At 37.2% G+C, this 14,945-nt stretch overlaps 1 protein-coding gene across 2 annotated transcripts in view; it reads right to left on the bottom strand.

Annotated features, from left to right (window-relative positions):
• Nucleotides 1–14,945, bottom strand: part of SEMA3D (semaphorin 3D) — a 140,532-nt gene that overhangs the window by 95,083 nt on the left and 30,504 nt on the right. The gene's annotated exons all lie outside the window — the stretch shown is intronic.

Below are 14,945 nucleotides of genomic sequence, written 5' to 3'. Positions count from 1 at the left end.
AAAAGAATATTCACCATTCAAATATGATTATGCATCTTGTTAGTTTATACAGCTCCGTTGGATATCTTGCTGTTTTATACCTCACTCTATCTCAGTATAACAGCTATTGTGTGTTTATCCTATGGCTAGAATAAGCTGTTGTGTCACAGACACCAAGAGAGAACAAACTGAGTTAACAGTGAGGACATACCCATCATAAATTTTCATAAATAAACTACAAAAATTGGATAGAGCAAGCAGTGGTGTTTAGTTTTAAGAGAGAAAAAAGTCAATGCAACTGATAAACTTAAACACGCTTTTCAGTACAGCATTTTCAGCAGAATAACTGCCTCAATTCACCCACAAAATGTCCTATAAACTTTAATGAGTAGTTCATGCTGAGGTCAACGGGCTGATATGGGACTGTGTTAATACAGTGTGCAGCTAAGCCAGCTTTGCAACACTTTTCACTTAATAATAGTCATTCATATTCCATAAATCTTTAAGTGTTTTACAAAATAAAGCAATTATCACTGTCCTTATTTTCCCTAGACAAGACTGCAACTATAAAACTGTAACAAACCTGTTTCCTACAGGTCATACAGCCACCTCAGTAGCTGCACGGAAAGTAGCAACAGTTCTTCTGGAGTTGTTTTTTTTTTTTTGGTACCTGATTGTGGGGGATCCCTTTTTGCCCAACAAATCAATTTTTTTCCTATGGAATTATGAAGGAAATGACATCTTGATTTCTCAAGGCAGAAGTTAGTGGTTAATAAATCACAGAGGTCAGAACATGAAAATATTTGTGAGGGCAGATTCCTCCTCCTGCAAGTGCACAATACCAGAAGTCAGAGAAAGACATCCAGTGAAATTACATGTCAGTGTTTGAATGATGCTGTAAATCAAAGTATAAGGAAATGCTAGTAATAAGATTAATGACTCGTGATTTTTCATCAGAATTATATTCTGAAAGGTACCAAAGCCTTTTGCACAGACATAAGTAGAAAGACTCCTTGTGAGCATGTGAGGGACCCAGCACAGCTCAGCCTTCCCAAGTAACCTCAAATATCTTGTACTTCATCTAGCTGCAGCACTGCAGAGCCCCTCTATGATGCAGAGGCATCCAGAATCAATTCAGTACCATATGAGGCAGGTAGTACCTCCTTTCTTGCACAAGGGGACCGGAAAGAAGACTCTTATAGTTCTCTCTGCCAAGGGAAACCTCCCACAGATGAAGCTGGGGCTTTCTGAGATTCCAGCACTTCTTCCAATGCAGGAAGGAAGGGTGTGATGGGGAAAGAGAGGGGGGAATGGAGTTGAAAAATGCCCGAAGCGTCCTTCCTACGCAGAACATTAAGCCTCTTTTTTCTCAATCCATTCCTCAACATTTGCATTCTGTGTCAGAATGCAATACTTTTGGCTAAGTGCCACCACACATTCAGGAGATGACACAAAAAGAAAGCAAAACAAGTCTGAAATATCTCTATTTTTTATCTTTCTATTCTTTTTACTAGACTATAGGTTCCTGAAAGATGATAGACCTTACTTCTTACATGCTGGTACACTTGATTGTGGTGGGACCAAAAACAACACTAACATTTGCAGGGCTGTATGTGAAAAGGGGAAAAAGAGGGAAAAGAAGGAGAATAGGAAGGGAAAGGGTTGTATTAAGACAAGACACACAAATCCCATTCATCTTCTGTGGGATGACAGAGACAAACCACACTTCAAAAATAAGCAATTAACAGGGAGTCGATCTTACTGCAGGTATGCTGAGATGTTGTGGCTTGGGGGTCTGGGTGTCAACCAAGTGGAATCTCAACAGAGAATCTGGGGCTCATTTTTTCAAGGTGAAGTACAGTGAAGAATAAGAAAATAATAATAATAATAATAATAATAAATTTTTTTAAAAAATGCCATTGGTAGATAAAAGTTGTGTATTGTTTATGTTGTTTAATTGGAGACTGGTGATCAGCATTGCATTTGGACTTTTGGTCATAAGGAAATTCACTTTTTCATGCAGTGTTCTGCTAACTTTTTTTTTTTTTTTTTTTTTCCCTTTTTCTTTTTCTTTTTCTTTCTCCTTTTTAGTTGAACAGAATCCTTGAAGAAACATTTGCTTTAATTCCTGACACATGGCGTTTAGTTTACACTAAAGGCAGCTGCTCTGTGAGCTTGAGCCAACCATCTTCTCCTAGACTCATTACAATCCAGCCAGATTGTCACATATATTTTTAGTTTATGATGATCTTCTACTACAATTCCAGCTTCCACACAGAATCCTTCCAACAGTCTAATGACTAGCTCAGGTTAATGAACTTCAGAACAACTAACTGGCCACTAATCTTCAGGAAGTACCCTTCCTCTCTGTAACATATGTAATGTCAATCAGTGCTCTGAGCTCAAAAGAGCTATGGTCACAATGCTCCAAAATAATCAAGCCTGTGAACAGAAATAAAATACGAAACCTAAAAGCTAATCTAACTTCCTTCTTTTCCTCTGCTCAGAAAGAAAGAGTTTTTCCGAGGATGAAAAATTGTTTCCTTTAGTTCAATATTTCTGCTAAGCACCAACATGCTGCAAAACTTCCTCCGAACGATCAGACCCAAAATAAATAAGGAAAATGAACTCAAAGAAAACGTCTGAAGCCAAAGCGGCTTTCCTACATTGGCTTCAGCTAGGAAATTTCTTCACTGTGTTAATTATCACCTGCAAGACGAGCTAAGGAAGGAAAATATGTACACATCTTGCGGGACTGGGGTATATCCACCAGAAGAAAGGAGCTATTATTTGCCCCTTGCAGGGCTGGGAGGTGCCTGGTTGAAGAGGGCCAAGGGCCAGGCTCCATCCTGCCTGGACCTCCCTGTGGAACCCATTAATTCACGTCAAACATGGGTGAAAACTGCCAAAAAGACAAAGTGTGGATCTGCTGGTATCCTGCCATTTTTGCCAGAGAGAGGCAGATGGATGTAACTGGCACACGTGATGTCACGTCCCTGAAATGAGGTGTCACCTCCTTGCAATTGGTCAGATTTAGTGGAGCCTATAAAACAGATTGCTCTGAAGCTACTGTCTGAAAGAAGAAAACCTGGAGCCAATTTACTAAACATAATTTATTCCAGGCCCTTTGTTACAATAAACAGAGCTCTTCAGACTTTTCAAATATACAACCAGTAGGAAACTGTGTATTCATGGGAGTTTTTTTGTTTGTTTTTTTCATTTGTTCAGCTAAACCTATCTGAATGCAAAATCTTGTATTCACAAATACTGGGAAGATGTTTGAACTCCCATGAAGTCCAGAACTGAAAGGACTGTGACCTATCCTCAAATGCACACCTTAGTTTAACAGCAGTTTTTGTAACTCAGTTGAATTCTGTAACAAAAACCTCTCTTGGACTGAAGGATTATTTAAAACCTGTTTCCAGTGCTATTTTTCCATGGCCATTCTAAAATCTGGCATTTTGTACTCCACTGAAGAGAATGATGAAAACAGCCTGCAGCAAATACAATTAATTAGATTGTATGCTGAATCTAAGAACAGCATTAAAAATGGCAAATAAGCACTGAAAATTTAGACCAGTCATTGAGTTTGCTCATGTTTATAAATGTTTATATATTTATAAAAAGCAAGAATAGAATAGAAATACATCTGATAATCACTATGGATTTAAAATTAGGTTGAGTTAGTCACCAAGGTGATTTAATTTGAATATGTAAACTGCAAAGGCTGCTTCCAAAGAAATGCCTCCTATTTTTTTATGTGGACCCACCATGTCAGAAGTGGACTTTGGTGGCACAGCAGTAGAGCTTGAACCTTCCCAACAAAATTCTGTTACATTTTATTGCTGTGTGACAGATGGCAGCAGAGAGGCAGTTTGTATGAAGCAAAGGTGTTCCTCCAAATCAACACCATCCTCCATGTGGAAAAAATTGCACCCACTACATTTATGATCACTTGCTAAATGTTTATGGAGACCAAACAGTGGATCTGAACACAGTGAGGCAGTGGGTGGTGCATGTCAGCAGCAGAAACAGAAATAGTAGGTCACCTCTGATGGTGCTGATTTTTACATGTGCAACAGGAAGGCTGTTGTTCATAGGTGACAAAAATGCATAGTTAACGTTGTTGACTGTGTTGAAAAGTAGTGTTTTGTAAATGAGAATTTGCTCTACTGAATAGTGCTCTTGTGCTCTTTGTATCTGTTGTAATTTCCATCGACACAAATAGGAGGCATCACTCCTGGAGTGACTTATGTATTACCCTTGATACTCATGCTTTTCTTTCTTCTCCTCAGCTATCCTTGTCGAATACGTTTGCATTTTATTTTCTTCTTTATGAAGTGAGAAGAGAATGAAAGATGTTCCTTGTCACCATTACCCACACAGCACGAGTACAATGTTATATGTATTGCTTTAAAGGATTTAAAGGTTATTAGCTGCAAAAAGAAACAAAAATTATTCCATCCTTGATTCAAATGCATTGGAAGATACAGTATCTGTTCACACAAATGCATATTTGACTACCAATTTTAACTACAAATATATAGAGTTGTTTCCCAGGAATTTTCTTGCATACATCTCGCCTGTAAGTTATTGCATGTTTGCAGGAAGAATATTACTAGGGCTAAGTACTATGTACTTCAAAACTTTATAATAATTATGGGCTGGATATTGAGCATCCTGTGTTAGAAAGGCAAAAAACTACAAACATACATGAGTTGTATCGATAATTCACAAAACAAAAGACAGAAAGTGAATCTCCAGACTGAATTAAAATCCTCAACTTGCTTTTTAAATAACAAAGATGACATTGATGCAGAACACAATGTAACTGTGTTCTTGCACCCTTTAGATAGACTGTCTGTTGATATATTATTTGGCAGAAGAGGCTTTTCTCTTCATTGTGAAAACTCAGCTTAAAGCTAACTCCATCCAAGAACTGGTAAACAGCATTATTCATCACTATTTTCTCATCTATTAAGTAGCTTTTGTGCTGCTTATAGTGCAGTGAATGTTCTCTTCCAGGATTTAGAAAAATACTTTTCAAAAAAACAGATAGACAACACATCACTTCCTGAAAATTGCAATAATTCCTGAAGAAAAAGACATTTGTACAATTAAAAAAAAAAAGAAAAAAAAAGCCAACAATTGGTGACTTTTTTTATTTCTTTTTAGTAATGGTTAAGTATGGAAAAGGTCTCTGAGATCATCTAGTCCAACTGTACAATCCACATTATGAGTTTTACAAAGCTTTACAGCCTTTATCATTACTGGGTTCCTCACAGGATTTATACCATATCCATTCAATACCAGTAATTCAGAAAACAAGAAAAATCACTGCTCTTATTTCCACACAAAAAGAGCCAAGTAATTCTAAATACCATAAGGGAATGAGAAACAAGGAGTATGTAAGTGAGTGAAGGAATAGGTGGTCAAAAAAAACCAAACAACAAAACCCACAAAAAACACTCTTTTAACTGCTCAAAGTGTAAACACATAAATTTCTCCAATGAGTGGCAAATATATCTAAATTTTTAATTCATTTAGACAAAAATAATCTGAAGCTAGATAAACAGTGGAGACTTAAACACTGACAAAGATTGAATTCATTATATTTTTTTAATGATTTTCTTCATTTTTCTGAACACAGGGCTCAGTGAATCTAGTCTGCTGATGGAAGCATTTACAAAAGGCGTGTAGGCTGTTAGGAGATAAAAACTGATAAGAATGGGTAAACCTAATAGTGTAGTTTGTGTGACCTCCTTCGAAGGGTTCATATGACCCTGAACTCTACTATGGGGCACTTAAAATTATATGTATAGGAAATGAGTACTTCATCCTCAGAAAATATGGGAATATTTTGCAGGTCAATGTCGGTGGGGTCATGATTACACCCAAAGACTTCATGTAAGGCGTAGAAGTAATCCTTTCAGAATGAGACTGAGAGATAGTGATGCACATAGACATATCATATCTCATTTCAAACAGTGATTCTGAGTATTATCTCAAGCATTGTGTCTTCTGGACAAGTAATGAATTGAGAATAAAACAAATGCTACTCTCTAACCCTAATTCTTTGTATATTGTGTCTTCTTAAAATAAATAAATAAATAAATAAGGAAAAAAAATGTACAATCTACTCTGTTGCCTAATAAATGGAGTGGGATGCAAAGCAACTTGCCATCTGATAATAATACTGCAATATTGCAATGGGAAGATTGTCAGATTAGAACAAGTTGACCAGAAGGGTGTGTGTAAGTGATGTCTCCTTACATGACATTCACTCTAATGGCAGCTGCATTTACATCTCAGATTCATTTCTTTCTTTTTTTTTTTCTTCTTTTTTTATTCCTTTTTTTTTCTTTTTTTTTCTATGTGTGTGTGTGTGTGTAAAGACCTGTGACTTCAGCTATGACATCTATAATAATAGCTTCCCATGGGCTCTTTTTTCGGATCATTGAGAGAGAACACCCTACACATATGATCATCATCATTAAAAAAGAAAAACAAAAACACAAGCCAAAGAAGAAAGCAGTGTACAGTATGATTTAGCAACACACATAAGAATCAAAAGGAACCCTTTGCCAAACCTCAGTACTACATTGTTTTAAGTGCAGCATGCTTCCCCAGCAGACAAAAAAACCTCTCACACCATGAAAAGCTGTTCAGAGATGGGTTTTGTAATTTGGGTATCCAAGAAAAGGAAAAGGCAGTACGACAAAAATTCCTTGAGACATTTAACAAAAAGGTAGACTAGATGGAAGCCACATCCTGCCAAGTACCATGACGTTTGCAGGTTTTTGAAGAAGTCCAGAGAATTTTCCTCTAAAATGTCTGTCACCACCTACAGCACTTGGGGTGGAGTGGCTCCAAATGAAGTAGACACGGAGAGTGGGCACACAGAAAGCTTTGGCTTTGGAACAGCCTTGGCCTGCTATTGAGAAAATACTGAAAAGCCAGAAAAGTGTCACAGTGTCCATCAGAGAAAAGCAGTGTTCATTTCAGGGAGACCCGCCTGAACATTTAAACACTAACAGATTGCATTTGTACTGTGAAAACCTGAATTAACCCCAGGCAGCAATGTCAAGCCAGCTAAACCACTGACCTGCAAGTACCATTACTTTGCTGGAAGAAACATACATCTACAATAGCCAACTCAAAGGAAAGGATTACAGTCTCTTTTTCACCTCCAGAAATCATTCTTAGAGTGTTTTTCTAGGGGAAAAAAAAAAAAAAACAAACCAAACTGCCTCTACCTCCTTTCATAAAAAACCTGCCAATGTCTGCAGGGGTAGAACTGGAATCTCCAGCAATGATGGTTCAGTTGCTGGCGGTCTAGGTTTGCTGGTATTCTGGGAGTCATCAGTAATTAGGGGCAATAGGTTATTTTACAAATTATTTACTTGCATGGAAACTTGCCCTACCATATGTTTTGCATGCTTGTTAAAAGCCCAGATTGACAGGAAGATAACAAAGCACACTAGTGAAACATTATAAAACCAACTCAAATTAGATTCTAGGTGTCATACAGCAGCAAAGAGTCCATACTCTGGAAATGTATAGCCTATGGGCTGACTATGTGGACATATACATATATAGATGCAAGTATGTAGGGCTTTTCTGTCCTTGATTCAAGCACTTCAGATCTAAGCTAGCTCCAGGTTTTATACGGCTTTATTAGCTGCATGTTATACAACAGTATGTTATTTGTCCTGCCTGCAGACACTTAGCAGATTCATGCAATCACAACTCCACAGAACCTACTAAAAACAAAAACAAAAAAAAAAAGTTGAAAGTAATAAAAAACCCACATTAAAATATATAAATTAATAATGTTTATTTAATGTCACAGCAAATACTGTGCTAAAATTGTATCTAGGTTTATCTGATGTAAGCAGAAATTTACTGACAATTATTGTTGGAATTTTGCTTAAACGTTTTTAGGCAGTCACAGTCATCCCAGCCGTATCTAAAAGCAGCCCATAGGAGTCTTAGAGAAAACCAGAATATTACAAATATTAAAGATAGGTAACTGCTTGCCTCAGTGTAGTTCTCCATTATTAGAATTGTTTTTGCTGTATTAATTCTGCTAGGGTGCTTCATTAGCTGCCAGTATTACTTAGGTCATTGTCAGCTGACTAATCTGGAAGTTTTGAAAAGAATACAGGTTATTACAGTTTATCAATGGTTAAAAAAAATGTGCATTTTATGTGACAGCTGGCCTTTGATCAAATTTGTTTTCCAGCGGCATATTTTCATACAATTCCTTTCATCAACGTATGGCCTCATTACTTGATGCACTGTCAGTGAACTTTGTACAGCATAGTTTGCAGGGCTTTAGTATATAAACAGCAGTACAGGGAGAGACATGCCGGAAGGATTTTAATTTACATTTCCAACAGATTGTGATTTAATAATTCATGGTCATACACTTGAACTCTTTTGAAGAAATCTTTTTTAATGCTGCTTGTCCAACTAATTTTGTATCAACACTTTGTGCAGCCAATGTGTAAAACAATATTCAACTGAACTTGTACATGGCTGTGCAGTGGTCTGTGTTGGCACATTAACCTAGTTATTATATTGGTGGGCTGAATGTACTTGCTTTCTTGGATTTTTTTATTTTTTATTTTTTAACTTTTAAATGTTTTGATTCCTATACGTTTTGAGATTATGTGACAGAGAGGTAGCAGAACTACTATAACACATCCCATTTGCAAGCTTACACAATTAATTGTGACCTAATTTAATGTAGACTTACTCCTCTTGATGTGTCTCCCCTGAGTGCTCATCACCACAGCACCTGAGCAGTTTAAAAGCTTTAATGTCTCTATTACCTCTCCTCTATCCTTGCCATTATAGGATAATTGATTTTTCTTTAATGGTATGATAGGAGATGACATCACTTGCAGAAGGTCACACTGGCAGTTAGTACCAGTACCACATCCCCTCCAACATCCAGGCAGTGCCTTAGTCACCCGGCCACCCTTCTCACCAGGGACTACAGACTGCTGGCTGTGATTCCCGTGGCAAGATCAGTGACTCACTTCCAGTGTTTCATTCTTGATTTAAGCCCTTGTGCAAGCTGCAGAAAATGACAAGCAATCACACTTTCATTTTCCACAAACAAGAATTTCACAGAGCTGGGCAAGGACGAAGACACACCCAGCGTGAGTTCTGACATTATTATCAAAGATTTAACAACCCTATGTGTTCCCCACTAACCAACTTGGCTGTTTTCAAAGCTTAGAACATACTGCTACCAGACCCTCCGAGAACTTTCTGCTTATATTGCAGCAGAAGTCAATCTATACTTCGTTCAAGAAAGTTATTTTAGTGGTCTATTTTTAAGCCGCTTTGTGAAGTGTTCTAGCATAACAGTTCCTGGAATCTGAAGCAGCCATACAAAGAAAGAAAACAAAAATTCAGGCATCACCACCTCCATTCAACACAGAACTATTTCCACTTTGGTTTTAAACCACAATAACTTTCCTTTGTCTCGTGAGGACAAAGTGAGGACACAGCATAGATCAATACTGAACTGAAAAGCAGTAATGCTATTTAGAAAGTTAACCATTTGTTTACAGAGGAGGTGTCAAAGCCAAAAATATATATGAGAAGAGATAGAGGGTAAAACACTGCCTCTAAACTCCTTTTCCCCACTGACACTTTTCCTCTAAGATGGAAAGGCAGACTCAACCGCAAGAGAATTCTGAGGTTTCATTCTCTTTGAGGATTGAAACACTGGAACAGAGAGCCCAGAGAAGTTGTGGGCTCTCAATCCTTGCACACATTTGAAACTTGACTGTAGATAGCTCCAAGTGATCTGATCCAAAGCAGTAGTTATTCCTTCTTCAAGCTGTGGAAGAGACCATATGACCCTCGAATGTCCCTTCCAACCTACATTTTTCTAGTCTTTTTTTTTTTTTTTTTTTTTTTTTTTTAAGAGTTAGTTGACAGAGTAATAACTGAACTGAATCATTCACTGAACATCTTCAGCAGCATTCAACACCTTTGCACTGACCAATGTAAGGCTCTGACAGTCATCAAATAGTTGTTACTATTGATCACTCTTATCTTACCAACATCTCCCATGCTGAGAGCATCACATGCCTGATCCACTCACAAGTCATAAAATCACAGAATCAGCAAAGTCTTCACCCAGCAAACAGTGTACCAGTCCAAAATGTGCTCAGGATGAGTTAAGTATGCACAAAAAATGGGTATAGAAACCATATTAGCAGTATAATTTAATCCAGGAGTGCCAGATACTGTACACCCAAACAGTCTTGTCTTGCCTATCCCATGAGAATTATCCACCTTAATCAAGTATCACAATCACTGACACTGTGCTTGAGATAATGCTTCTGTCTGCCCTGAACAAATAAGAAGGGTATTTTTTCTTATATCCCCTCCAGAACTAGAAGAAGCTGATTGAGAAATAACACTGGACAGACTGGTGACACCAAAACAAAGCCAAAAAGAAAATGAACTATGTATTCCAAACTGATCTTTTTTTTCCCATTCACATCAGCAACTACTTCCTGTCAGTTTGTTATCTGCCAGATGGATCAAGAAGGGGAGACCACTGTAGTTTGTACTCTAAATGCTTGTTAAGGGTGTGGGGTGAAAAATGACTAGAAAGGATTTGGCATCCATGCCAGCTTAGCTAGAAAAGGGATGTAGTGAAGATTAAGTTGTGTTTCCATAGCCACAGCTGAACAGGTGGAAAACATCCACCACAGGTGCTTGTTCTATAGAGGATCCCATTCCCTGGTAAAATAGGCACTTTGCAAAGAAACCAAAACTTGAAGATATCCAGGACTCTATCTCAGATGAGCCCTATGCAAGTTTACTAAATCTCTAGGATCATCATGATTAAGTATCTTAAGCTATTCCCCGCCGGGCTTTAGTGCTTTTAAACTGCTGACCCTTTGAATTAAAGAAGTAGATTTCTCTTTTCACAGCTGTGACTCAACATGGAGTGGAATTCAGAGGCATCTGAAAACAAAGCCAGGCACAGTTTAAAACAAAATCCTTCAATGACAGATTTAAAGAGCGATGGCTGCATCTGGAGCATACAGACATAATTGTGTATTAACATGCACTACAGAAAATACATAGACTTGTCCTATGAAGGGCAATTTCTTCATAAAAAAAAAAAAAAAAGTAATAATAATAATAAAACAACCAACAAACAAGCAAAAAAACAACCAATCGACCAACCAACCAAAAAAAAAAACAACCAACACCAATAACAAAAGAGGATGAGTAAGAAACAAACATAGTAAAACCTAGATACCGACTATTCTAAAGGAAATTTTGTCCATGGATCCTTCAGCAAACTAAGTGGCAACCACCTCAACAATAGGGAGGACAGTGATAACCTGCTTGAAAAATTATTCCTTGATCTTTTGGAGCTGCAATGCACAGCTGAAGTCCCTGTGCCTGGAGATGAATAAATTGTAAGATGTGGTTTAAAAAGCTTAGCAATACAACTTCTCCTATGAGAACAGGCTGAGAGAACTGAGACTGTTCAGCCTAGAAAAAAGAAGGCTCTGGGGAGACCTGATAACTGGCCTCTCAATGTATGAAGGGGAGACTGAGGAAAGAAGAAGACAGGCTCATTAGCAGGACAAAGGGAAATGGTTTCCAACAAGAACAGGGGAGATCTCAATTGGACGAAAGAAAAGGTATTTACAATAAGGGTGATGAAGCACTGGAACAGGTTGTCCAGAGAGGTGGTGAATGCCCCATCCCTGGGGACATTCAAGATCAGGCTAGATGGGACAATGAGCAACATGAGCTAGCTGTAGGTGTCCCTGTTCGTTGCAGGTTAGTTGGACTAGATGACCTTTACAGGTCCCTTCCAAATCAAATGATTCTATGATACTATGATTATTATTCAATTGTCAAAGCTAGGAAAGCTGTTGTTAGATGTACTTAGTCACATTTTTAGGTGGACTTGAAGTGAGTAAAAAGTGGAATCAGATATCTTGAAGATACTAAAGCATAGTAAACAGTTACAGAGGAATAAACCAGATATATCTTTTCACACATATTGCAAAAACAAAACAGCAGTGACTACTGGAAACTTTTTCCCTTGTCTGCTCAGCTGGAGTATGTGACTTGCACTAATGGCACAGGGAATAATGTACTTGCCCTCAGCCTCAGGACTAGCTGATGTCAAATGAAGTTCAACCATTCATATTAATGGGGTCAGCATTTGTCTGAGGAAATGGAAGCCTCTTAGATCTTAGGGTCATGAATTGACAAGCTATCGAACATTTCCTCTGTTGTGCTGACCATCCTCCATCTTCAGTGAGATCAGCTGTCTAGACCCTTAGCCCTACTACAGCTGCTTTGTGTTTCTCCAGAGGCATAGAAAGAGCTCTTTGCTAATTTTTCCTGAGTAATGCATAATGCAGGGTGAGATCTCACAGCTCTCTTCCTAGGATGCACAGAATAGTCACATTTCTTCTGAAACTAGAAAAAAACATAGTCACACGCAAGCAGTGTTTGAGTTTTGTTAGTCTGGCAATCTGAGTTTGAGAAAAATAGTGACAGAAGTGCCGTTAATTACAAAAAAAAAAAAAAAAAAAAAAAAAGCCACAAAAAAACAAAACCAGAAAAAAACAAAACACCAAAACAACCAAAAAACAAAACAAAGCAGAACAAAATCCTCAAAACCCTGGAAATATCATCTTAAAACAACAAAGATGACTTTATACAGAGAAAAAAAAAATGTTGCTGAATTGCTATTATCTCATACCTTTTATAAACTGGGAGGAGACAAGAAAAAGTTTACTTCATGGAAAAATAATTTTTTGTGGCACTTTTCTTGACAAGTTCCAAAGTATCTATGTTGCAATCGCTGTAATAATCAGCAAGCAGTTAATTCAGATGGCTGTTACAGAAACGTGACAGATATTGTCTGCCAAAACTGTAGAGTATAAAGAAAAACACTGCAGCAAAATATTTTTTTCTTCATAATATCAAGTAGAGCAATTTTGAGAGTAAAGACAATTGTAATTTTCACCATCACCATTAATACTCATCATAGTAAGAACAACAATAACAGCACTCATGACATGTTTTATTGTTTCTTTATGCAACAACAGTTCTGCCAGAGGCAAAGTTAAATATTGTGGATGATAAGAAATCTGTCTTTTGGCCGTCAGGATATTTGGAATGACTCAACTCAAAAAGCCCAGTCAAATGTTGGCATCTCTGTTTCTTTATAGGCACCTCAGCTGCATTCTTGTTTTGCAGAAGTGCTTGTATAAACATAAAAATAATTTTTAAAAAGACAAGAATACATCATGCAAAACCAATCCCAACAAAGGATGAGTCCAATAAAGAAAACAAAATTAAAATAAATGTCTTAGATGCACAGTAAAAGAATTTGATATTATGAGTCTGACTCATGACTTATGAATTAACTGTGCCCCATTTAATTGTTCCACGAAATAATCTCCATTCTGACAAAGATGAACATTTTTGCTACAGTTGACAGTTTTTTGTTGGTCATTGATATACAAGTTATATTACTGAAGTTTGGCTACATGTTTACAGAGAAGCACACAGAAGATGTACAGATAGATCAGTAAATACCTTCTGTATATAATTGGATAATTACTCGGAGAAATCTTCAGGGAAAAATTGCAAATCTATTCCTCATAGAAATAGAAGATAAAGTGGAAAAGCTATAAAAACAGGACTGTAATTATCCCAATAACTGAGAAAGTAATCACATTTGAGCTTTTGATATTATTGTTGCCTCTCAGTTTGCTTTCGTTGTCAATATATAGTACTAAACACATTACTGGTTTCCTGTATTCAAACTGTGCTTCAATGTTCATTCCTTATTCCAGAAAAACCCTCTCAGACAACAACTCCTTACTTAAACAAGACTGTTGGATGTGTTTTAATGGATCAGGCCTAAGGTTCATCCAGTCTAGAAGTCTGTTTTCAGCCCTAAGTGTAAGTAGATGTAAGGAAGAATAAGAATGGAGTATTCGTACATGATTTTACCCTTCCCTTAGCACTCTCCCTTCTCATCATCTATTTTCAGCTCAGGAAACTTCCTCAGACTACTGTAACTTGACTATTTTTAACCCCCGCTCAATGTACTTATCCAGCCTCACTTTGAGCCCTTGTAAAATTCTTATATCTGCATGTCTGCTAACGAATGTATTAGGAGCCACCTCCAGTACCATCATCACAATGTGACAACATATTATTTTTCTTACATATTTATCACCACCTTCATAAAGTAGATCAGCAAAATTTATACATATGTATATATAAATTTACTATTTTAGGATTATTCTGATTTTAAAGTGAAGATCATCCAGCTGTGCTGACATTGGAGGCATTGTGCGTGCTATATTTCATTATGCAATAGATGCTGGAAATTAAGAGAAAATTGATTACAAAAAATTAAGGTCATAGAAGTGGTCAGTTTCAATGAGTGTTTGCTGCCAGAGAAAAAAATATCTTGCTACTGTTATTGTACAAGATGAAATGTAAGGTTTCATAACTGAATCTTTGCTCAGACCTCAGGACAAGCTTTTAACATTGAACTAAAAATAGTTTTTGCCAAACTTGGCAAGTATATGGTTGGGAAAATCAGACAGTTTCACTGCCAACAGTGTCTCAACACCACTAGTAGAAAAGCTCCCATGCTTTCTTCTTAGTGAACACCTTCAGGCAGTAGGATGGAAAAAAATATCCCAGAACCCTCCACTGGACTAGTTCTGTCACCTCTTTCCCTCACAAGGCCCTCTGAATCTCTCACATGGCAATAAAAATAAATTTTACTGGACTGAAATGTTCTTTCTTTATTTCCCTCTTTCTTTTTTTTTTTTTTAATTAACTATTTTTTTTTTTCTTTTTTTCCCCACATCCAAAACTTTAAATCTCATTATAAAGGAAGTAAAGGGGATGCGAGAATGGGAGAGAAT

The sequence above is a fragment of the Coturnix japonica genome, chromosome 1, assembly GCF_054131305.1.
Source record: "Coturnix japonica strain WE chromosome 1, WE-NBRP24, whole genome shotgun sequence".
NCBI classification, from domain to species: Eukaryota; Metazoa; Chordata; class Aves; order Galliformes; family Phasianidae; genus Coturnix; species Coturnix japonica.
Note: the sequence above shows the minus strand (reverse complement) of the source record. Positions and strands in the feature narration are given on the sequence as shown.